The sequence below is a fragment of the Petromyzon marinus genome (genome assembly GCF_048934315.1).
Source record: "Petromyzon marinus isolate PM22_M1 ecotype Great Lakes invasive population chromosome 84 unlocalized genomic scaffold, UKy_Petmar_22M1.pri1.0 chr84_unloc.3, whole genome shotgun sequence".
In the NCBI taxonomy this organism is placed as follows: domain Eukaryota; kingdom Metazoa; phylum Chordata; class Hyperoartia; order Petromyzontiformes; family Petromyzontidae; genus Petromyzon; species Petromyzon marinus.
This window is the reverse complement of record NW_027422640.1, coordinates 1,508,471-1,531,563: the sequence shown is the minus strand read 5'-3', so window position 1 is coordinate 1,531,563 and position 23,093 is coordinate 1,508,471. Positions and strand designations below refer to the sequence as shown.

At 44.8% G+C, this 23,093-nt stretch overlaps 1 protein-coding gene and 1 long non-coding RNA gene across 2 annotated transcripts in view; both read right to left on the bottom strand.

Annotated features, from left to right (window-relative positions):
* LOC142908441 (NACHT, LRR and PYD domains-containing protein 3-like) overlaps positions 1-1,315 on the bottom strand; it is a 49,017-nt gene extending 47,702 nt beyond the window's left edge. Inside the window, exon 1 of the mRNA XM_076059148.1 lies at positions 1,151-1,315. The gene's annotated coding sequence lies outside the window, so the exon portion shown is untranslated. The remainder of the gene's footprint in view (positions 1-1,150) is intronic.
* The window catches only part of LOC142908446 (uncharacterized), a 313,842-nt gene that overhangs the window by 280,714 nt on the left and 10,035 nt on the right, over positions 1-23,093 (bottom strand). The gene's annotated exons all lie outside the window — the stretch shown is intronic.

Genomic DNA, 23,093 nt, shown 5'->3' with positions numbered 1-23,093 from the left:
CAAACCAGCACTTAGGACCGCACTTCTTTTCGCAAACTAACTTTTTACAACATTTAACTTTTAACACCATATTTATGGTGTTAAAAGATAAAATACATTAATATTATGCAGTACTGTACATATATTTTATGAATTTATGAGTTACTAAACCTTTATGTGTAGTCTGCTGGCCTTCGCGTGTCGTTTGCGGCTTTCGCAAAACTCCCAGAAACTCTAAAAAAAAATTCCCATTTAATTTATTATGCCGACCCCGCGATATATCGAAACCGCGATAGGGAAAGTCGCGATGCAGAAGGGTCGACTGTATAGTACTATAGTAATAGAGCAAGTTCAGAATAAATGAACCGGAATTGATAGCTTGAAAACATTTAGCGCGGGGCCCTTGAAAGTGCAGGGCCCGCAGCATTTGTAGCGACTTGTGCTTCAAGGATAATCCGGCACTGGCCCCAGGTACTCATTTGAGTAACACACACACTGACCTCCCTACCGCTCACCGTGTACACACACTCACATGTGCTACACCATCTTACACACACGCTGACCTCTCTACCGCTCACCGTGCACACACACTCACACGTGCTACACCATCTTGCACACACAAGAAAGAGACATTCGTTAACAAAAATAAAAAGACCCCGTGTAGACTACACAGGCGGTTTATCGTCTGGACCACACCACCCAACGTCCCCCACGCACCACAAACTCCCCACACTCCCCCACGTCGTGAAGTGTCACACCACCCACCGTCCCTCACGCACCACAAACTCCCCACACTCACCCACGCTGTGAAGTGTCACACCACCCACCGTCCCCCACGCACCACAAACTCCCCACACTCACCCACGCTGTGAAGTGTCACACCACCCACCGTCCCCCACGCACCACAAACTCCCCACACTCACCCACGCTGTGAAGTGTCACACCACCCACCGTCCCCCATGCACCACAAACTCCCCACACTCACGCAATCTGTGAAGTGTCACACCACCCACCGTCCCCCACGCACCACAAACTCCCCACACTCACCCACGCTGTGAAGTGTCACACCACCCACCGTCCCCCATTCACTACAAACTCCCCACACTCACCCACGCTGTGAAGTGTCACACCACCCACCGTCCCCCACGCACCACAAACTCCCCACACTCACCCACGCTGTGAAGTGTCGAGTCGCCCGCGTCTCTCGCCCCTGACACGCGCAGACGCGGCCCGGCTCCCCGTGTCGCCTCCTCTGCCGCTCTCTCAGTCTCAGGCCCTGACGCCAGCAGTGGCATCAAGAAATCTACTCCAGTAGTAGCAGGAAGGATAGGGGTAGGGGGGTGAGGGGAGGGTTGGTGGGAGGGGTGAGGGGGGGTTGGAGGGGTGCTGGGTGTGGGGAGCTGTGGCACCTGCAAGCACTGTTCTCTATGTGTGGTAAGTGTTACATTTGATGTTTTATTACTTATTATGATTTGTATCTCTCATGGTAATAAGGCTGCTCAAGCGTGGAACATTATGGGGCGGAAAGTAGCTCATTTTTTGCATGAGAGTCAATGGGGAAACGATGATTGTTCGACGAGTTTTTGCTTATCGAGCATTTTCCACGGAACGTATTTTGCTGGTTAAGCGAGACACGCCTGTGTTACATTGTACTGAGACAATGTTGGTTATTGTGATTGTGAGTTCTTCACCAGGTGACTTGTCATTGGTCTATGAGCTCAACTCACGATAACCATCAATGTGATCAGCTCACCTTTCACACAATTCGTGTGATGCACTGATGCAGGCCGTAAAACTCATGAAATATCTAAAGTGAGTCATTTGTTCCTAAAATAAGCATTGAGGTGGTGCTTATTTCCTGCTCACAGCCATCTTCCGGTGGTGGTTATAATTCTACTTTTCTATGACGGGAGCGATTTCTAGTCTCAATATCGTGTGGCGATTTTTATAGCTGGTAGACAGTGGCAGTGTAGCAATCATTGCCTAATGATATTTCTATTTTTCTGACCCCGGGCGACTTGCAAATGAAACTGACTTGACTTCACCTGATTGGATTTCCCCACAAAGTCGTGCTAATTTTATCGACCCATTAAGGATGGTGAGATGAGTCAACCCCAACCAGGGTTTGACCTCAACCTTTTAATTGCAAAGCCGTTTACTCTACTACTGAGATACCAGGGCAGTTAGTTAACATATGAGTATTATCATCCTTAATAGAGTTTTTTTGGGTTGGATCGTGTAAATTTATAAATGTGTTGTTGTAACCCACCACCACCCGACACAGTCAACTAGTAAGGGTTGTCACGTAAACAGAACATGCCAATTCGTCACTAGTACAGCACACCAGTGTGTTGGAGAGCCAAGCCTCAACATTTACAATCTGAGTACGACGTTACGCCAGTAATTACAACTAGCTTCATCAGATTTGAGAAGTCTAACTGTTTCGTTCCTTATACAGAGGCGTAGATGTGGTAACTACACTTCTGCTCTCTGCGCAAAGTGAGGGGGGGGGGGAAATAATGAGCCAACGTACATTATGCATGTGTATTATGCGAGCCCTTTGATCTTGTCCTTTCTCTCTATTGTGTGTATGAAAATAGCCATACCAACTATAATCCCTATTGGAGTATGGTTCCCTTTAAAGGCATGCATTTGATTATTCGCTTCCACGCAGCACTAAGGCGGTAGCTATCCGAACGGTTAAAATATTTTTTACTTCTTTCAATCTCGACATATTCTCTAATTAGTCTTGGCCAGTAGTAGCTAGTTTTGCAAAGGAACTTCAACATTATCAAAAACAATTCAGTATCCTTGTTGGCACGCCTGTTCTGCAACTGCTGACAGTTGTATTTTGGAGTTTTAAATATTTCTCTGACGTTATTTTAGTCTCGTGCTGATCATTCATCCTGTTTGCCCAGTCATAACATTTTCCACAAGTGTAGTTAATCCTGTACAAACCTTCTGTTGATAGCTTCGGTAAAGCATCTTTCATACAGATATTAATTTCTGTATTTTATGTACCGTGCCAAATCTGACTTGGATGTTTTGTTTTTCCAAACATCTGGCTAGTTTATCAGTTACTACCGCAATGTACAGTATTTTTATCGTTTTAATTACTTGTGCAATTTCAATGCTGGTGTTATTTGATTTGGATTTGACATTCGAATGCCTTGTTGATTTGTGTATCATTGTAACCATTCACTTGAAGCGCTTCTTAGCTCGATTAATGTGCGTCTAGATAAGAGCAGATTTCTGTGTGGGGTAATGGTGTGACTCTCCATTCAGATATGCGTCAGTATGCGTTTTCTTTCAGTAAACACCGTCTGTTATTTTACCATTTTTACCCCGTCCGAGCAGAATATCCAGAAATAGTAGAGTTCTGTCAGCTTCCACTTCCATGGATGAACTGGATGGATGGGTTTTGCGAGTTGAGATAATTTAGAAATGCGTTAGTGTATCTCTGCCGGGTGGCCAGACCACCAATGTGTTATTCATATATCTTAACCAAGCAGAGGGTTTTAGTGTGCTTGAAGCTATTGCTTTTGCTTCAAAATCTTCAATGTACAAATGCGATATCACAGGAGATAAAGGAGAGTCCATTGCTTCTCCTTCCTTTTGTTTATAGAAGTCACCTTGCCGCAAGAAGTATGTGTTCTTTAGAGTGTTCAGCTAGTTCGTTACCAGAGTGTCGAGTAATTAAATTGTACTCAGATTATATTCTTAGCACTTTCGGTAAAGTCACGTTGAAGGGAAACAATAAAATAATAAAATATATCAAAAAAATTCTCACGTTTCGACCATAACACAAACGGTCGTCATCAGGTGTGAAAAACCAACGGCAAGAAACATTTGAAAGAAGTGTCGGTCAGCATTTATTTATTTATTTCTAAACTGTGTGTTTATTTATTTATTAAAAAAAACCGTCAGCGCCACGCGCAGCGATTTGGATTGTAAATGTTGTGGCTTGGTTCTCCAAAACAACCGGTGTGCTGTACTAGTGACAAATTGGCATGTTCTGTTTATGTGACAACCCTTACTAGTTTATATATTTACGTGATCTAACCCCCAAAAAACCTCTTATGGATATTGGTCGCAAAAGCCTACGTGTTAAGCATACTGCAGCTTATTGAAAACATTCTCAAATATGCCAACAAGCAAATCATTACAGTCGTCGAGTCCAGAGTAAATAATGGCGTGTGTTAGCTTCTCAGCATCAGCTAGAGAAAGGCAAGAGCATATATTAGCAATGTTGTGAAGGGGAACGAATGACGGTCTTACAAATTTTCAAATATGTGCTTCAAAGAACTGGGCAAGATGAAAACAGATGCAATATATCAATCAATGCAAACTACCACCATCATCAGATATATAACCAAGCCATCCTCTAAATTATAACTTCCAGAAATTATAATTTATGACAATTAGTTATCATCTACAGCAGTGCACAATCCCCAATGCACTGGTGTGAATATTTGTTAAGATGTTTTCAGCAACTTCATTCATTTTATGTCTATAACAACTTCAACTTTAAAATAACACAATGTGCACAGACTCTCAGAGAGAACGATTCTGAGTGCAGGTTGTAAGGAGTAGCTACAGACAAGTGGGAGAGTCACCCACGCGATGAGCCAGCACCAAATCTTTTGCCAGGCTCTGTGGTGAGGCCAAGTGGCTCCGATTGGAGGCACTTGGGCAATGGGTAAACATTGCCACTGGGAAGTAAAAGACAGCCGGGCATGGTGCTGGTCACCCACCCCCTCGTGTGTTGTGCAGACCTTCATCGATGCTCTCTAACAGCACGTGCCCCAAACGTCTGTTATGGTTATACGGGGTATCATTGGCGCAGTCTCGCATATGTGCATGGCAAGCAGGACTGGTGTTGTCAGGAATGAAGATCAGTGCTGATAAATTTAGACTCACATTCCGGGGGCGCATTGAGTCAATTGTCACATTCCACTGCTATAAACTTAGCCACGCAAAGCTGTGATTTGTGGAATGTGGGCACAGGAAGACCCCCAATACATAGAAAGGCTTGCTATAAAGAGGAGTTCTTGCCCAAACCGTCGCTGCTTAAACATGTTTTATTTGAATGTAGAAGTGTTGTTCATTGTGTAGCAACACAGCTCTGGGCCGGACCCAACTAGTCTTGGAGACACGGGAGGAATGAGGAAATATGTTACGTGAGAGCTCTACAACGCAGCAAGGTCAGTTGTACACACCGGACAATTTTCACAATCATTTCTAAAACAGAGCTTATCAAGTTCAATTACAGGCTGATAACTTGATGAAGATGGATTTTAAATGCTGCTCAGGTTGATGTTGTTGTGAACTTGAAGAGGCAATTTTCCATCTACACCTCCACAACATTATAACCATCATAGCAACAACCTCCGACACCAATAATGTAATCGTCCTCAGAATGGCCACCATCATCACATTGTAGAACATGCTGCCACATTCATGAAACCAATACAGTATTACCACTAGATACGAATGAAGATATGAGTGTATTGACTGCCTTGTTGCACATGTCTGGTGAGGATTACGTGTCAATGGAAACTTGAGGCCGATGTTGGTGGGGATGTACATACACACATGTATACTGCACGTACACATATGTATGTGAATGACGAGCAGGTGCGGTGTAGCCGGGTGTCAGGATCAGTGCGGGTGAATGTAAACATTCACATTCCCTGAGTGCATTGACCAAATGTGCAAATTCTGCTTTTATTTGCTCATTCTCACAAAGCTATGAATTGCATATTGCAGGCAAAGGGAGACTCACTCCACACATGAATCGAACAGTTAACAGATGCAATATATCAATCAATGCAAACTACCACCACCATCAAATCTATAACCAAGCCATCCTCTAAATTATAATTACCAGAAATGATAATTTATAATTAGTTCTCATTTCCAAGCACTGCACAATCCACAATGCACTGATGTGAATATGTATTAAGATGTTTTCAGCAACTTCATTTATTTCGTGTCTATAACAACTTCAACTTTTAAATAACACGATGTGCACAAACTCTCAGAAAGAGAACGATTCTGAGTCCACGTTGTGAGGAGTAACTACAGACAAGTGGGAAAGTAAACCACGCAGTGAGCCATCACCAAATAATTTGCCAGGCTCTGTGGTCCTCTATACATCAAGGTGTTGTCGACCAATTAATGAGAGTTGGGAAAATCAATACCAACCATTTCTCGTCACAGGCCTGATGACAGCAAGTAATGGAGTTTACATAATCTGCTGTGCACGTTTCTCTTAGGAAACACTGGCGTAGATGAGGCATCACTCGCTTTTCACTGCAGATGCAGTTTGTATTCTGACCCTCGTTGAGATGGCCCCACTTTGAGGTTTAATTCGCAATAACCGACACCTGTTTGGTGGCAGTTCAGGAATCGCCGGTTGCCCTTATTTCTCCTGACTCTGGAAGTCTCTGCTGCTCGCAGTCTCATCTTAGCAGGTGTTGGTGTGGCTCAGGCGTGTGTTCTACTCCTTTGAGCTTTATGCTCTCTGTAAATGAGCTGAAAGGTTCCATAGTGGTGGAAAACTCTTACGCGACTTAAGTCTACTGCTTCTTGCAGCAGGTTTATGCTGGTAGAGCAGCTATGTTGAGTCTGTTCTGGCATGATCATTTTGCATGGCTGGCTACCATTATTCTGATATATGTAGGTGCAATGCCAGCCAAGAGGTAGAGGCCGTCTACATTGGCCAGCTTTAGATGTAGAATTTGTTACACAGGATCAATCTTTCTTGCACATACAAACCTCTCCAATGCAGAGGAGGCATATTCCACTTCGCAGTAGCAGAGAGCCAGCGTAGTTGACTTAAGTGGAGATGCATTCGTTACCCATTTAGTATTTCAATCTTGATTTGAAGCTTTCGTGACTGCAGGAATCCATACTCTTTGGTTCTTTCGGTAAAGTCAAGTAGGGAGAGAAAATAAAAAATAAAATAAAAAAATTATATTTTATCTACCTACGTGACTCCTACGTGACTTTACCATTTAATTTTTGCCAGTTTTATAGAAGATGTTACCTCATGAGCTTTGCCATGGTGTTCTCAACATGTACCCTGTATGTCGGAAATCAGTTTATTGTTACGCCGAGGTACATAGTATTTGAGCAGTGGGCCATTCAATGGATGTTGAGTTTTCACTTCACACACCTGCTTCTTAAATGGAAGGTGCATACTTGGATACTAATGGAGTTTGTTCATAGACGGTTTTCCTCATATAGCTTAGTTAGTATATGAAGTTTAAGCCATCTGGCCAGGATTGCACACAACTTAGCCCACTTTTCACACAGACAAATGGAGAGCAGCACTAAGTAAGTGTTTCTAACCCAAGATTAAAACTAACACTTACACATTTAATATTCACAGTTAATAGCAAAAACATATATACTATAAAAAATATAGTATTTTTTTTACTTAATCTCAATGGCCATCATACTATATCGTGAGAACAAACGAATTTATTCTCACAGCTGATATTTACCCACATTTAGCGAAAAGCCAAGTTATATTGTATTTGTTTGATATTGAGCTGAAATCACCAGTACACTTGAGTTCGTAGTTTCATCATGGGGAACTGAAATCCGGATTCTAACTTGAGGTCTCGGGGGCATCTGTGTCACTTGGCCTGGCTCGATTCTAGTTTAGCTCAGGCAGTATCACAGCTCTTGGCTGCACGCACCGTTTTTAAAACACGGGAAGAATGAGGAAGTTGATGATATCTGAAGGCTGTACAACACAACAAAGTCAATCTCGTGTAGGAACAGACATATTTTACAATCCATTCTAAACAATCTTAGGTTTTTAAGATTTAAAAGATGACAAAGCATGTGTAATATGTTCAAATCTCTTCGATATCGTCTAAACACAAGTCTCTGGGTCCTAATAGCTTAATGAAAACATCATTAGATACGTGAACAAGAAAATCATTACAGCAGTCGAGACGAGGGCAGGCAATGACGTGTATTAGCTTCCCAGTATCAGCTACAGAAAGGCAAGAACATATGCGAGCAATGTTGTGAAGGTGAAAAAATTATACTCTTACAACATTTCGGAGATGTGTCTCAAAGGACAGAGTAAGACAACAAAAAAACGTTAAATTCCGAACCACAGGAGGAGGTTTAATGACAGTGCTGTCAATAAGTAGTCAAACGACATCATATTCTGGAAGCTGATTTAGAGAGCCAATTGTCATAATCCTGCATTCATTTTCTAATATTAATTCGAAAAGCCAAAACACAACACAAACATCAAAGACCACGTAACGCACTTAAATCTATATCCTCTCAAATGAGAAACCAATTGGGGGCACTTCGGCTCACCGCCCTTCCACCATAGGGAAACCGATCAAGAACATAATATTATTGGGGGAGGGGAATACAAGGGAAGAGGGGAACGGGAATAATGCTACCCATACAAAACCGTAAATAAAGTAACATGAATGCCACACCAGAGCTTATCATTCTTGTAAATCACTGCACCTCAAATGAGTTAAATGATGACGTCACCCTGCTGCTCTTTTTAAGACGAGAGCAAGTCAGGGCTTTACCATTCTGGCGAATTGCCCAATGATGCTGGATGTAATTACCAGCGATTCGTCGTACTCAAACTGTAAATGTTGTGGATTCACTCTTCAACACACCGGTGGGCTAAAGTAGGGAATTATTTGTCTTTTGTCAACGTGACACTTTTTTTGCTGATTGGCCGTGTTGGGTGGTGGAGGGTTACGACACATTTATAAATAACGCGATCTAACCCAAAAAACCTTTATTATGAATTTCCTAGTAACAATGGTCATTGTATGTTTACAATAATGGTTCAGGGTCAAGTGCATCCCCTCTCCCCAGCCACCATTTTCCAGTCATTCATGCTGAGTTCAGCAGTTACTGGGACCACGCTGCCTCATTATAATTCCTTCTATTTCAGTTTATGGCTCAGGTGCTCCATTCTTGCCAGGTCAAGAAGAGTTCTATACCAAAGTCCCCAAGAAGGGGGTTAATGATCTATACAATTCACCAGGATAGTTTTCCTCGCTACAATGTAGAAGGTTTGGAGTAGTTCCTACTGATATTTGATGCCCGTCTTGGCTTCAAGGCCCACATAGTTGCGTCCTTTGTGAGGCTCAGCTCTGTGCCCCAAATCCAATTAAAATATTCTGCAAAATCCTGGTAGAATTATGAGATATTTTGGCACATCCAAATGCATGTAGATATGTCTGTACTGTATCTTGTGGGCATCTATGGTAATCTGGGGAGGAATTGGTTAATTTGTCTCTCCTGTCGTTAGTTAGGTAGGTCCCATGAATGCATTTCAACTGAATGAGTTTCAGCAGAATAGACCTGGGGCCTGTGGCCGTGGCCTACCATATCTGAGTCAATTTCGGGTGGGGGATGTTGGGTCCCAGCCGCCTTTCCAAAAGCTTTCTAGTTTTTAGTCTTACCCAGTCCCCATCAATTAGGTAATATGCCTCCACCAATCTACATTTTTCCCTTTTTTTCGCCCAGCCAATCCAGGATGGGATGAGCGCTATGGTCGAAGCATCCCTTATCTATAGGTATCCAAAGAAATTTGTCCATCGGATTTTGTAGTCTGCCCACAACTGCTTGAATGACTTCACTTAGGTCAGGAGGTCCCTGACCCTTTCCAGCTAGGTCAGTTAGCCTCTGTGCCTTCCCTGCACATCCCCAAGGTGATAACCTGCATTCATTCTTCCGTTAAAATAATCCCCATCTCTTCTTCTTAGTCCATCTTGTGGCTACTTCCTGCCCTGGTCCCCCAGCTACGACCTGGCCTACCCCAAATCCTTCTTAACCACTACCACCTCTGCTCCTGTCACCACAACTACACCACGTTTAATAACATCACTCTTTATTTTAACCACTTTCATATTTCGTACAATTGTATGATTACTGTAAAGCGCTTTGGACGAAGGTGGTATGTAAATCTGTTTAGGAGAATATTCAGAGGAGTGGAGCACGTGTGTAGGAGTTACACAATGGAGCTGAATGCATCGCGTGAGAAGCGCGCCCTGAGAGAGGAGACGGACGCCTCGTATATGCTGATCTCCCATCAGCAGATCACAGCCACGAGTAGGTGTGGGTCAGCTGCTCCGTGTCTGTGTTTTCTCACTGAGGGAATGGTTTCCTAATTCTAATTCTCATTCTGTATATGTGTACACGTGTGTGTATATACGCGTGTACACGTATGCAAATATGTACGTGTATGTGTGGCAGTGTGTTTGTGTGGCAGTGTGTTTATGTCCGGCAAAACAACCCCCTACCTCCTCGCGGTGCCGGACGGGCAACTCTGTCGTGGACAGCGCTGTGGGGGGAGATCCAATTTTGATTGGCTCCTCCCCTCATGGCATATGTGTCCACCACAGGGGCTAAACGGGGGCTCTGGACGGGTGCGAGGGGCTGGTAACCCCTCCACCTTCAATTAATTACCACAAAACTACGAATTAAACTGAAATATGTAACAACTAAGCTTGTGCCGGAGGCCCCGGGGGGCCAGGCGTCTATGACGTCTCCTGGCCAAACCCCAATTGGCGGAGCCAGGAGATTGAATACCTACCCTCGGGGCTACTCCAGAAACAACGAAAAGCCACTACGGTTGGCCACGTGGAATGTTCGAACGCTCACTGCAGAGGAGAGGCTGCCACTCCTCTGTCGGGAGCTGGACCGGTACCGCCTGGATCTATGCGGCATTCAGGAGGTCCGGTGGACCGGCTCTGGCTCCTGCCACCATGAGGGGTGGACAGTCCTCTACTCGGGGCAGCAGACTGCCAAACAACAGGGTGTGGGTCTTCTTTTGAACAAAAGAATGAAGGGGGCGTGGGAGCGTGGCGGTGAGGTGTGGGAAGCTGTAAGCCCCAGGCTACTTTGGGCTCGCCTTCCCATCAACCGGAGGCGAGGAATGGTGGTCGTGGTTACTTATGCCCCCACCGAAGATGAACATCCGTGGAGGGATGCAGGCAAAGCCGATGAGTCAGATGCCTTCTATGACCTCCTGTCACAGGTGCTGGCTAAAGTGGCCCCTCGGGATAGAGTCATCATGTTGGGTGACTTCAATTCCCGAGTTGGTCATGATACTGGCACCTGGTCTGGAGTAATTGGAGGGCATGGGCCAGATCAGCTCAATAACAACGGTAGGAGGCTGCTAGATTTTTGTGCAGCCCATGGGCTTGTAATTACCAACACGCTGTTCCGGCATCGGCGCATCCACACAACATCATGGATGCATGCCGGGTCCAAGCAAGAACATCTGCTGGACTACATAGTGACGGACCAGCGAATGCGAGCCCATGTCCTTGACACCAGGACCTACCGTGGAGCTGATCTGCCCTCTGACCATCGACTAGTCATCTGTAAGATGCGCCTGCCATTCTTCCACTCCGGTGGTAGGTGTACACCCAGGACCCCATTCCAACCTAAAGTGGCCTGGTCTCAGTTATCTGATGAAAGTTGCAAGCGAGAATTTCATCATCGCTTGCGGCTGGGATTGGCATCGTCCCCGACTCCTCCTGATGTCGAGGGTAAATGGGCGAGGTTTAGGACTGTGACTCATGCAGCTGCAATGGCTGCTTTGGGTACGCGGTCCAGACCTCCCCAGACACCCTGGATGACAGAGGAGTTGTTCACGATGGTTGAGAAAAAGCGACAGGCCCACTGTCATCGGCTACAGAATCCCACGTCAGAGAATGAGGAGGCTTACCGCAGCCTTCGCTCGGAGGTTCGGAGAGCCGTGAGGCGCTGCAAGGATGGGTGGTGGTCGCGGGTTGCTGAGGAGATGGAGTCTGCCTCAGTGGCCCGTGATCACAAATCTCTATTTAACTCCATCAAAAAAGTAACCTGCAGCGCCACACCTATTACCATCATTAGGGGAAAAAACGGTGATCCAATTTCCGACCCCCAGGAACAGGTTCGCAGATTTGCTGAGCATTTCTGTGAGGTCCTGGGGGAGGGAAAATCCCTCAGCCAGGAAAACATCGTGGCACAAAGTGAGGATCACCCTGCTGAGGCTGCGGTGCCTCAAATATTGGATGAAGTCACCCCCTGTGAGTGGCTGGCTGAGGTGCCATCTGCTGAGGAAGTATTGAAGGCGATCCGGAGTCTGAGACCAGGAAAGGCAGCGGGCAGAGATGATCTCCCAAGCGAAATGCTGAGGGAGGGTGGCGTTTGTGCACAGACTGCCCTATATGACATCATAACAACAGTCTGGACCACTGGACGGGTTCCGCAGGATTGGAAGGATGCCCTGGTGGTCCCCCTTTTTAAGAAGGGGGACCGCACAGACTGTAACAACTACAGGGGCATCTCACTCCTCAGTGTGCCGGGAAAGGTCCTGGCAAGGATTATTCAGCATCGCCTTGCCAGGCACGCTGAGGAGAGGCTTGCGGAGCCCCAATGCGGTTTCAGGAAAGGGCGGTCCTGCACAGATGCCATATTTTCTGTCCGTCTGCTACAGCAGAGGTGTAGGGAATTCCAACAAGACCTACATCTCTGCTTTATTGACCTGGTCAAGGCCTATGATACCATCAGTAGGCCTGGGCTCTGGGTCGTTCTTCGTGCTTTTGGAGTACCTGACCCTCTGCTCACGATCATTAAGGACCTTCATGATGGTGAGCGGGCCCGGGTAAAACTACGTGGCCGGGAGTCAGAGCCATTCCCTGTACACCTTGGGGTGCGACAGGGATGTCCTCTGGCTCCCACATTATTTAACATCTATTTTGACCACGTAGTTCGTGAAGCCTTCAATAGCTGTACCGGGGGAATCTCCATATGGTACAGATATAATGGGAGGCTAATCGATGCCCGGGTGCGGTCAAGGGATGGCTCCCTATTGCTCAACCACGTTATGTATGCTGATGACTTGGTAATAGCTGCTCAGTCAGAGGAGGAGTTGGAGACGCTGCTGCTGAGACTGGAGCGTGCCACTAAGAGGTGGGGCCTTACCATCAGCCCCACCAAAACTAAGCACCTGCCTGGGTATTTTGTACCATCGGACACTCCACCCCCACAACTCCCAATCGGTGATGGGGCAGTTGTGGAGAGAGTGGAGAGTTTCCCATACCTAGGCAGTGTGCTTATGACTGGCTCCAGTTTAACAGCAGAGGTTTCACTCCGAATCAGTCGAGCGGCAATATCTTTTCATCGGTTGCGTAACGCTGTGTGGAAGCTACCTGGTCTGTCGCTCCGCACTAAGCTTCAGGTCTTCTCGGCCACGGTCATTCCCTCCCTTCTCTACGCTTGCGAAACGTGGACCCCCCTAATGGAACATCTTCGCCGGTTAGAAACATTTAGGCTGGCCTGCCTACGATCCATCCTGGGTTTAACCAGACTGGATTGTGTGAGGAGCTCACAAATCCTTGAAAGATCTGGGCAGGGTCCCATCGGTGAGCTCCTCCGGCAGGCAAGGCTGCGATGGCTGGGTCATGTAGCCCGCATGCCCAGCCACCGCATGCCGAAACAGCTTTTGTTTGGCCGGATTGAGGGGGCTAAGCGGGCGCGGCACGGGCTAGAGAAGAGATGGAGTGATGTGGTACAGGAGGACGTGGAGCTGAGTGGACTTGCCGATGACTGGTACCAGCGGTGTCAAGATCGGCCTCTGTGGAGGAGGCTCGTGAAGGATGCTACTGGGCAGTTGGAGGCAGTCGCCCTCCAACAACAACGGAGGGCAGAGGAGCGACGCTCACAACAGCGAGCGGAGCGCCGGGTGGCTAAAGCACAGCAGGTTGGCACAGTAGGGGGCACAGGTGGTGCATCAGCCAGTCATCTCAGTCAGTCGACCCGTGGCACCTGGGTCTGCCCCGTGACCTCCTGCCAGCGGGCGTTCGACACTTCACGTGGCCTCAGGGTGCACATAGCCTGGCACAAGCGTCGTGGTGACGTCACCGCCACTTAGTGGCGAATGGCGGTTGTTGTTATGATTCCCGCTCACAGTCAACACCAGTAACGAATATCTGAACCAGTCCTGGGCCTCCCAAAGGTCGAATCAACCTAAAAGGGTATCAGTACCTGGTGCTGTACAAAAAAACGCCACTAGGGATACAAAGGCGACCGGGCGTGGTGCTGGCTACCCACCCCCTCGTGTATTGTTCTGGCCTTCAAATGTGCTCGTGAACAGCATTTGCCCCACAGTCTGTTAAGGCTATAGGGAGATCTTTGTTTTTTGTGTGCATATGTAGTGTGTTGTACGGAGGCACACACTGGAGTTGGAGGCACCACGTTTATTTAACAACTCCACAAAAGGTTAACTCTGAACGTACACTGGTTCAACGTCTAGGTGATAACTACACAGTTAACTATGTGAGTAGCTGGTTAACTACACGATCGGGTCAGTCAGCTTACACGCTGCCTGACCCTTGATGCCGAGCGAAGACCGAAGAGACGTAGCACCCAGGGTTGTCGATTCCACAGACGAGCCCCGATCACTCGGGGGGCTTCCCCTTTATCCCCCCTTCCCCGAGCCCGGCCTCGCTCCGCCTTCGGCCACGCCCCCTTCTCGTCCCCCCGTCACGTGTCCCTCGAGCCCCCTTTGGCTCGCTTGCATGACAAGCTATGGTCTGGTTGCCGAGAGACCTCCCGGCGTTTCCACTCCTGTGACAGTAGCTGGCGCTAAGCGCCATAGTGACATCCATGACGTCACTACACATATATGTAAAAGTCACTATGTACTTGAGTGTGTGTACATATGTTTGTGTATGTATATATGTTTGTGTATATGCGTGTCTTTTCGATTTAAAGCTTTCGTGACTGCAATGATTCATCTTCTTTGGTTCTTTCGGTAAAGTCATGTAGAATGAGAATAAAATAGTAAATTGATAAAACAAAATAACACAATAATATTTTTTTATCAATTTATTATTTTATTCTCATTCTACGTGACTTTACCGAAAGAACCAAAGAAGATGCGTGTCTTTGTTTTGTGTACAGTATATGTATACGTGTGTATGCCTAGCAGGTGTGATATAGTTAGGTGTGAGGATCAGTGCTGGTTAATGTAAAGATTCTACAAATGTTCACGTCAAGCAGATTTGCACATTCCGCAGATATGAGTTCAGTCACACAAAGCTGTGAGTTGTAGATTGTTGCGCAGCGATACTCAATATGTGAATTGATCAGTAAACAAATTAAATATGTCAATCAATACAAACTACCATCACAATTATAGCAACCACCACCATTCGAATAATAATCACCACCATAATAATTATACCCGACAACACCATCAGAAGTAAAACTACAACGATTATCATAAGACTTGGAAACATCACCACCATCTGTTGGGGGACGGGTACATCTTATGCTTCGTGACGTCTTTTTAAACATATTCGTATAACTTCATTGCCACCACTGTCACGAGCCCTGTCCCGCAATACCCCGTAATCAATAATTATTATTTTCATTAGTTTACCCGAAATAGACTTAAAGATATCTTACAGAGTTCAAACAATGTAAATATTTACGTAGAATTAAGGTACTTAATGATAACCTTAATATTTTACACTTGTGGCGAGTTTTAATTTAAGGGTGCTGTATTAGGGGTGCTATGCTGGTAAGGACACCCCACAGAAACAATGTTAATACCCTTTAAACAAAACATTGAGAAAATTAGAACATGTCCGACTATCTGTATCGTTTATTATTCGGATTACTAACATAGCAAAATCGCCACAATATTCAATAGTCCTTGGCGAAAAACCATGTGTTTAAAATCTGGTGGTTTACGTGTTTGTAGGTACAAGTATTAAAGTTTCAAAATAACGTAACTTAGCAAAAATTAGGCTATTCATTTTTTATTCTAAATTCCCTTCACTTTCAGGAACATGTTATGGCTGTCAGTGATCAACGTGAATCTATAAACTTTACATTATTACCTCCTCAATAACGTTTCAAACAAATCCCACCAGGGCGCTGTGTACTGCCAGGTGCGGGCATGTGACTGGAGCAATGGCTCATGCAGCGCTGTAGCTGCAGTAGTGGCGACACCTGGTGTGAGTGAGCTCATGTGTCTGCACCTGGTAAAGCACAGCCTACTTGTGAGGGTTGCTCCATTTGAGCCCTCTGACTCTTCCCACAAAGGAGGGTCTGTCCACTCACCAGGCCCCATAGCTGAACCACCCCACTCAGGCAAACCCTAAGCCTACAAAAGTGGAGACCATTTCTCACTTTCCAACCACAACACAAATAAAAAAATCAATTAAAACCAATACACCAAAACGCGCGACACAAAACCCAACGCTCACCACCACCATTACTTTACGCATTTGTATCAACAACTCCCACATGTCGATAGTACGACTGTCCTCTTGAAAGCACAGATCTTGCTTCCTATAAATGGGTAACGCACTCGATTAACTGTAATATTATGGTCACTGCATGGAACTTTGCTTGAGCACAGGTTGCGTTGAACTCGAACAAGGTAAGTTGAAATGATGATCATGGCCTGGTAACATTCACTGATCCACTGTGCAGAAGAGGAAAATGTTGCACACGAAGAAGGTAAGTTGATACTTGAATTCATGCCTGGTAACATCATCAACAACAATATGAGAACAATAACTTTTCTTCCTAAGTGACTTTACCAAAAGAACCAAAGAGTATAGATTCCTGCAGTCACGAAAGCTTCAAATCAAGAGAACATTAATAATATATCATCAACGGCGATTTTACATATCGAAAATACCATCACCATTAATGACACATCGATAAAAATAAGGTTATATTGTATAATATAAACAACAATATGGCAATGATAATATAATCAACACTACTTGTATACATTTTATCAACAGCCGTACAATAATTTTGCAACCACAACGGAAGCCACGATATAACCACAAACCAAATTATGACCACAATTAAAACGATAATGTAAGCACAATCATTACCACATTATTAGCGCAACGCCCAAATTGCTACATTATTAACGCTTTACAACGACAACATCCACATAATAACCTCAACATAATCACATCCACCATAACATAACCATAACTATGACGTAACCACAGAGGAGTTCGGATCCATTTTCTCTCCCATGCGAATACCTCAAAAGGGCACCAATGCGGACTTTTAAACGCGCTTTAAAAGCGGCATGAAGAGGGACAATAACTCGATCGGAAATACAGTCTTAATGAGATCTAGAATTGATTAACTATGCCTTGAGACACTTTGTCCAAGGACACGAATCAAACAGTCTAGCATAGAGCCCCCGCACATCGACCAATCACAGAACACCGAGTCCCACCGACTTTACACAACTCTAGTATAGAGCCCCCGTGCATCGACCAATCACAGAACACCGAGTACCACCGACTTTAGAAAACTCTAGTATAGAGCCCCTGCGCATCGACCAATCACAGAACACCGAGTACCACCGACTTTAGAAAACTCTAGTATAGAGCCCCTGCGCATCGACCAATCACAGAACACCGAGTACCACCGACTCCTCGAAACTTCTCGCAACTCGAACAACACAGCTCCCCATCGCCCTCGTGTGTTGACAACAAAGCACAGTGGTAATAAAACAAACGACTGTACCAAACCTTCCACATGATCCACTCTTGTGTGACGACTCAACGCAGCAGAAGTCCAGGGTAGCTAACGGCAGTCTCAGGACTTGGCTGGGGTCTTCAACAGCGCCCTGAGCAACTCAACGCAGTTGCAGTCTCGGGATCTGCCTGGCGCCATCAACAGCACCTTGTCGAGCTCGACACGGCTGCAGTCATGGAGCTTGCGCTCTCGACAGCGCTCTCGAGAGACTCCACGTGGCGACAGTCTGATGACTCGGCTGGCGCCTTCAGCCGCGCGCCCTGCAGCAACAGCTGCTCCTCTTCTGGAGTCCCTTGGACGTGGTAAGCGTCGATCGTCTGCTCCTCCCCGTGCGAACGCCGACAGCAACAGACGCCCCCCCCCCCTCCACCACGGAATCCCCAGCCCCCTCAGCAGGGTAATAGTAATCATCCTTGCATGTTTGCAAGATGATTGATATATTATTTAATACTTGCTTCGTGATTAATTTTGATTATATTAACATAAATGCAAGGTCATTATTCACATGCATAATTAATATATTTTTAAATGTTGTATTTACCTTTGACAACTGTTAGCTTTACCTGGCACCAATTGTCAAGGGCCAATCCACACACACTGCGCGAGCTGGGCCATTCCACGAGGCTGCACCACGACAGGGAATTCAGAATTGACAATCACATTTCAGATATAAAACTAACCAACCAGAAACGCATAAATGTCTTAGACTAAGAATGACTCACTTGGGTCTATTAACATGCTGTACTTTACACGTTAGATCCTTATGCTCTGTGTGCTCTAAATGATCGCGGTGTGTGCTCACTGACCAGAAGCTGTTATGGAGATGCTTTATTTTTCTTTATATTAATAAAAAATGTAAAATTCAGATTTTTTTTTCAATTAATTAATTTGTTGCATAATGTTAGTCGGGAAGCTTTCATCTAGCAGTAGAGAGACACTGGCTGCTGCTGATGATGATGGTGTAAAGTGCCGCTCATTTTGAAGGACCCCTAGGAGACAGTGGAGTGGAGATTCGTAGGGACGGGAAGAAGGCAGGACAGAAAGCTGGGCCACTGCTGTCTTCGATAAGTGATGAAGTAATCCGAGGCAACGATCAGGAGTCGTTTATGATTTATTTTACATATACAACGTCACAGTACCATTAACATTGCCTAATTTGTATATTGTTTTGAGTTTTGGCTTCCGCACAATAACACACTGTGCCTCTGAAACATCATGTTCAATAATGCCCTTGAGGCATGTGTGACGTCATACCATTGCGAGGCGACCTCAGAGCACCCTCTACCCATATATGGAGAACATGGGCGTACCCTCTACATAGGGACCAACCAATTGGGAACCGGCTCCCACCGTCTGCCCTTCTACCTCCATCTTCATCCTCACTCAGAGGTGACGCTTTCCAGATCATTGCACTTCACAGCACAATTCGTTATCTGGATGGGGTCACCGTGGTCGAGGCAGCGAGCAAGTGGGTGTCTTGCAGCTACTCAATCTGCCGAACCTGTGTCGTTTTGTATAAGGTTTACATTTTCTTTTTTGTTTTAATGTTGTCTTTATATGGATGTTCATATGCTGGAATGAAGAGCGTTTTGAGATTCCTTATGTATTCACAAATACCTAAAGTCACAATTGTCCCTAAGTATTATTTGACACAATATCGTATATTTTGTACACAGTAAAATGTTCAGCTAAAATGGTTTACATTTGATATCAATGGGGGAGATTGAGTATTGTTATTCAGAGCAGTGAAGCAGATATCGTAATGTTTCTTGGATGCTGTTGTCTGAACCCAGACCTCAGATTTTACTAAGCATTTTTATTATTATTTCCCATACCTGTCTAAAGTTACAAGACTATGCTTACAGGTGGGACGTGTTTTTTTTTATTTGCCTCAGGTGAATCGGTCATGATGGCATCAAAATATCCTGCATATGAGATCATTAGAACCAACAAAGTGAAACTGCAGGAATACCTCCAGGTGAAGTGCTTGACCATTCCTGCCAAACAGGGATAGTCCTGCATATTGAATATGCGTCTCTTAAGAGCGATAATGATCCCATTGTGTGAACACGGCACCAGGTTGACCTGGTGCTCGACAAGGGAGAAGAAGTGTGCATGAGATTCCTTGAAGCGGTGCTTGTGCAATCCAAGGTCCCGCTGTTGGATCAGTGGATCTCGCAGCATGAGCAGCAGCAGCTTAACGTGATGGGTGTCGATCTGAGCAGCACGGCGGGCAGAGCCGTCCCTGGAGCAGCTTCTCGTGAGTGACGCTGAACTTCAGCTCAGCCATTTCCATGTCTTAGTAGGATATTAATATTTCATTCCCTAGCGAGGCATGTCCAAATAATCAGCAATCGGGAGGAAATCGTGGATGGATCATGAAAATATCAACACATTACATCGACACGAGACTCCAAAATTACTGATGCTTTTCCTATCCCAACCTCCCTTTCCTTTGAAAAGGCCTAGACATGGTGGTTTTCTCCAACCTCTTCACACATTGTATTTAATCTGGAATATGATGAGCTATGCAGCTCTCGATTAAATGTCTTGCCCAAGATGGCTAGTAAGGGTGGCAAATCGATCTCCTGCCATGGTCTCCGTGACTTGGCACAATCTGGATTCCACCAAGGCCATGCCATTGAAACTGTTCTCCTAGGCATACTAAATCACCACCTCTGTTAAACTATGGATGCTACTCAATTATACTTCCCGACATTTCGGCTGATTTTGACACCACACACCACTCCTTCCTGCTTTAATCGTCATGGCTATGCAGGTGTCTCTGACAAACGTCTCTACTGTTTCTGTTTCAAATTCTAAAAGTGATGCCTCTTTTTCCATGCAAGAACTGCCTTCTGTTCAGAAAACCCAATTCTATAATGTTGATGGTGGGTCAGTCCTTGGCCATCTGCTCTTTGCAGTATACAATACTTATATATACTTTATTGATATATTATTTATTTAAGGGGTGCCACGGTGGTGTGATGTGCTCTTCCTCACCTGGTATGTAGGAGATCGTTGGTTCAATCCCGACCCTGACAGCTGCATATTTGGAGTTTGGATGTTTCCTCTGCGTGGTCACGTGGATTTTTTTTCTCCAGGTCCTCTGGTTTTTCCCTCCACATTTAGAAACATGTGTCTAGAATATTTAGATTATTTTGCTACTACAAATTTTTACGTGATAAGCCACTTTGTTGAGTTATCAATTGTGACCAGGTAACTTCTGAGAAAGCTAATAGCTCAGTTGGCTTTACCGAGTCCAAAAAAAAGTTTTACTTGTATATTTCAGTGATTTCTTTACGTGTCTCCTTATACTTTGCACTCCTATTATATATTTGTATTGTTTGTTGTTGTAACGGTCTTACCTGTCCCTGCTGGACATCTGTGAAAAAATAGTTAAATTGCACCTCGTATTCAAGTATAAATAAATAAATATTCTTATTCTGACAATATATCCTCTTTCTTGAAAAGATAATCCCCAGTTTTATTATTGCCTACCACTGCTATTTATGAATTACACCCAGCCTTAGATCGCCATTGACTCCCTGGATGGAACCTACTTTCTCCTCTTACACCCTGGCTTGGATAGGCTTGGTTTAACTTCCTCTGGATTAAATGTCAAATTTGAAGCCCTCGTCATTTGTAAAAAGTCCACGCAAACTAATGACTCCGAGTTTTTGATTACCAAGATATTAAAATAACATCAGATACAGCGGTACTTATGTACTTATGGTCAACACTATCAACGTCATGAGCCACTGGGTTGAATTTCACCGTGGAAAGGTGATAGAAGATGTCGAGCAAATCTGTTATTAGGGAAATCACCTCTTCCCCCTGTGTAGTGGACATCACAGTGCTTGCTGATGATGCTGTAGCCAGATAATTTGAAGTTAAAGTGAACCTACGATGTATCACGTGAGATGCTATGGATGCTATGATTCATGTGGCTGTTGTTGTGAAGGTGCAAGTGTTGCATCTTCTCGGACTGCAGGGGAACATGCCTGGTGTACTGCACATCATCACGGTGTAGCCTCTGTGCCACATGATGTAGCCCAACTAAAAAACAAACATTACAGTGTCAGTAAATTTTACACACACAAACACTTTGGTAGAATACAGTTGTGATGATGCTCATGTACATCGTAATGCTAAATGTGGTGGTACTATCTTTTTCACAGGCAAAACAAACAACACAATTGGTTTGAATACATTCGTCAAGATAATTTTTTTTCCAATGGTAGTCTTTATAAAATTTGCATATATGTAGAATACACAACGAGCACACCTCCATGAAATAATTAGTGATGCACATGATTTGCTGCATTATCTATAGCTAACGAATTCACTGTGCTTATTAAAAGCAAGTACTTTATTTTAAACATAGTTGTCAACTAAAGGCACTTTTCATTGGTGTTCAAATTGTAATAATTTGCATAATATTGATGTAGAAATGTATTATGAGTGTAAATTTAACTAATCTGAATGTAAAATGATGTATGTTTTATTTGGATAACCCGGGTGATGATTACACAGACTTCTTACTGAAGCTGACGACACTCATACAAGACTATGACGCACGACCTGGAGAACCTGCAGTGTTTTTTCTGGAGAAGTTTGTGAAGCCCATTCTGGTTCTTTGCGACGGCAAGAATGGAACCAAGGAGCACGAGTTACTAGCGAGAGGCAAGATGCACTAAGAAATAATGAATAGAGCACAGAGTGAAGGGATGACTTACAAGAAGCTCTTTCATCCCATTGCTTCAATGGGAAAGAAAAACCACCCCAGACTGGTTATTGTAGTGGGGACACCAGCCAGCGGTAAAACCATGTTGAGCAAATTCATTGTGCACAGCCTGCTGTCAGGTGAGAGAGTGTTTTTACGACACTTCAAGCACATTGTACCTATAACGTTCAGGGAGATAAATTATTTTGGAGAGATGTCACTCGCAGAGCTGTTTTCTGTGCTGCACCCATGTTTGGGAGAGAGGGCTGATGAGGTTTTCGAAAATCAAAAGAGAACCCTCTTCATGATGGATGGGTTGGACGACTTTGGAAAGTACCTTGACTACGCCAATGTTTTCACTGATCCACATAAGACGACAACATTCGAAGCCATCATTGCTGCCCAATTGAATGGAAACCTCTTGCCCAAGGCCTACGTCTTGATGACGACCAGACCCATCACAAGGAGCAGCTGGATGAAGTGACTGTTAATCGAGCTGTTGAAATCACTGGGTTTTCCAAGGAAGATAAAATACAATTATATTTAAAATGTTACAAAGACAGGAATCTAGCAGAAAGAGCACTCAAGCAACTGCAGGGAAGTGATACAGTTAATGCATTGTGTCATTACACTGAGGAGACATTTACAAAAATCTGACAACTCTGAGATTAGCCTCGTTTCAACGACCGACCTCTTCACACAGTAGGTGTTTGGGTTGATAGAACACCATGGACGTGGCAGCAGTGGAGTCAAGGAAATATTATCTTCTCTTTCGAACATGGCTCTGAAGGGGGTTCAGGAAAAC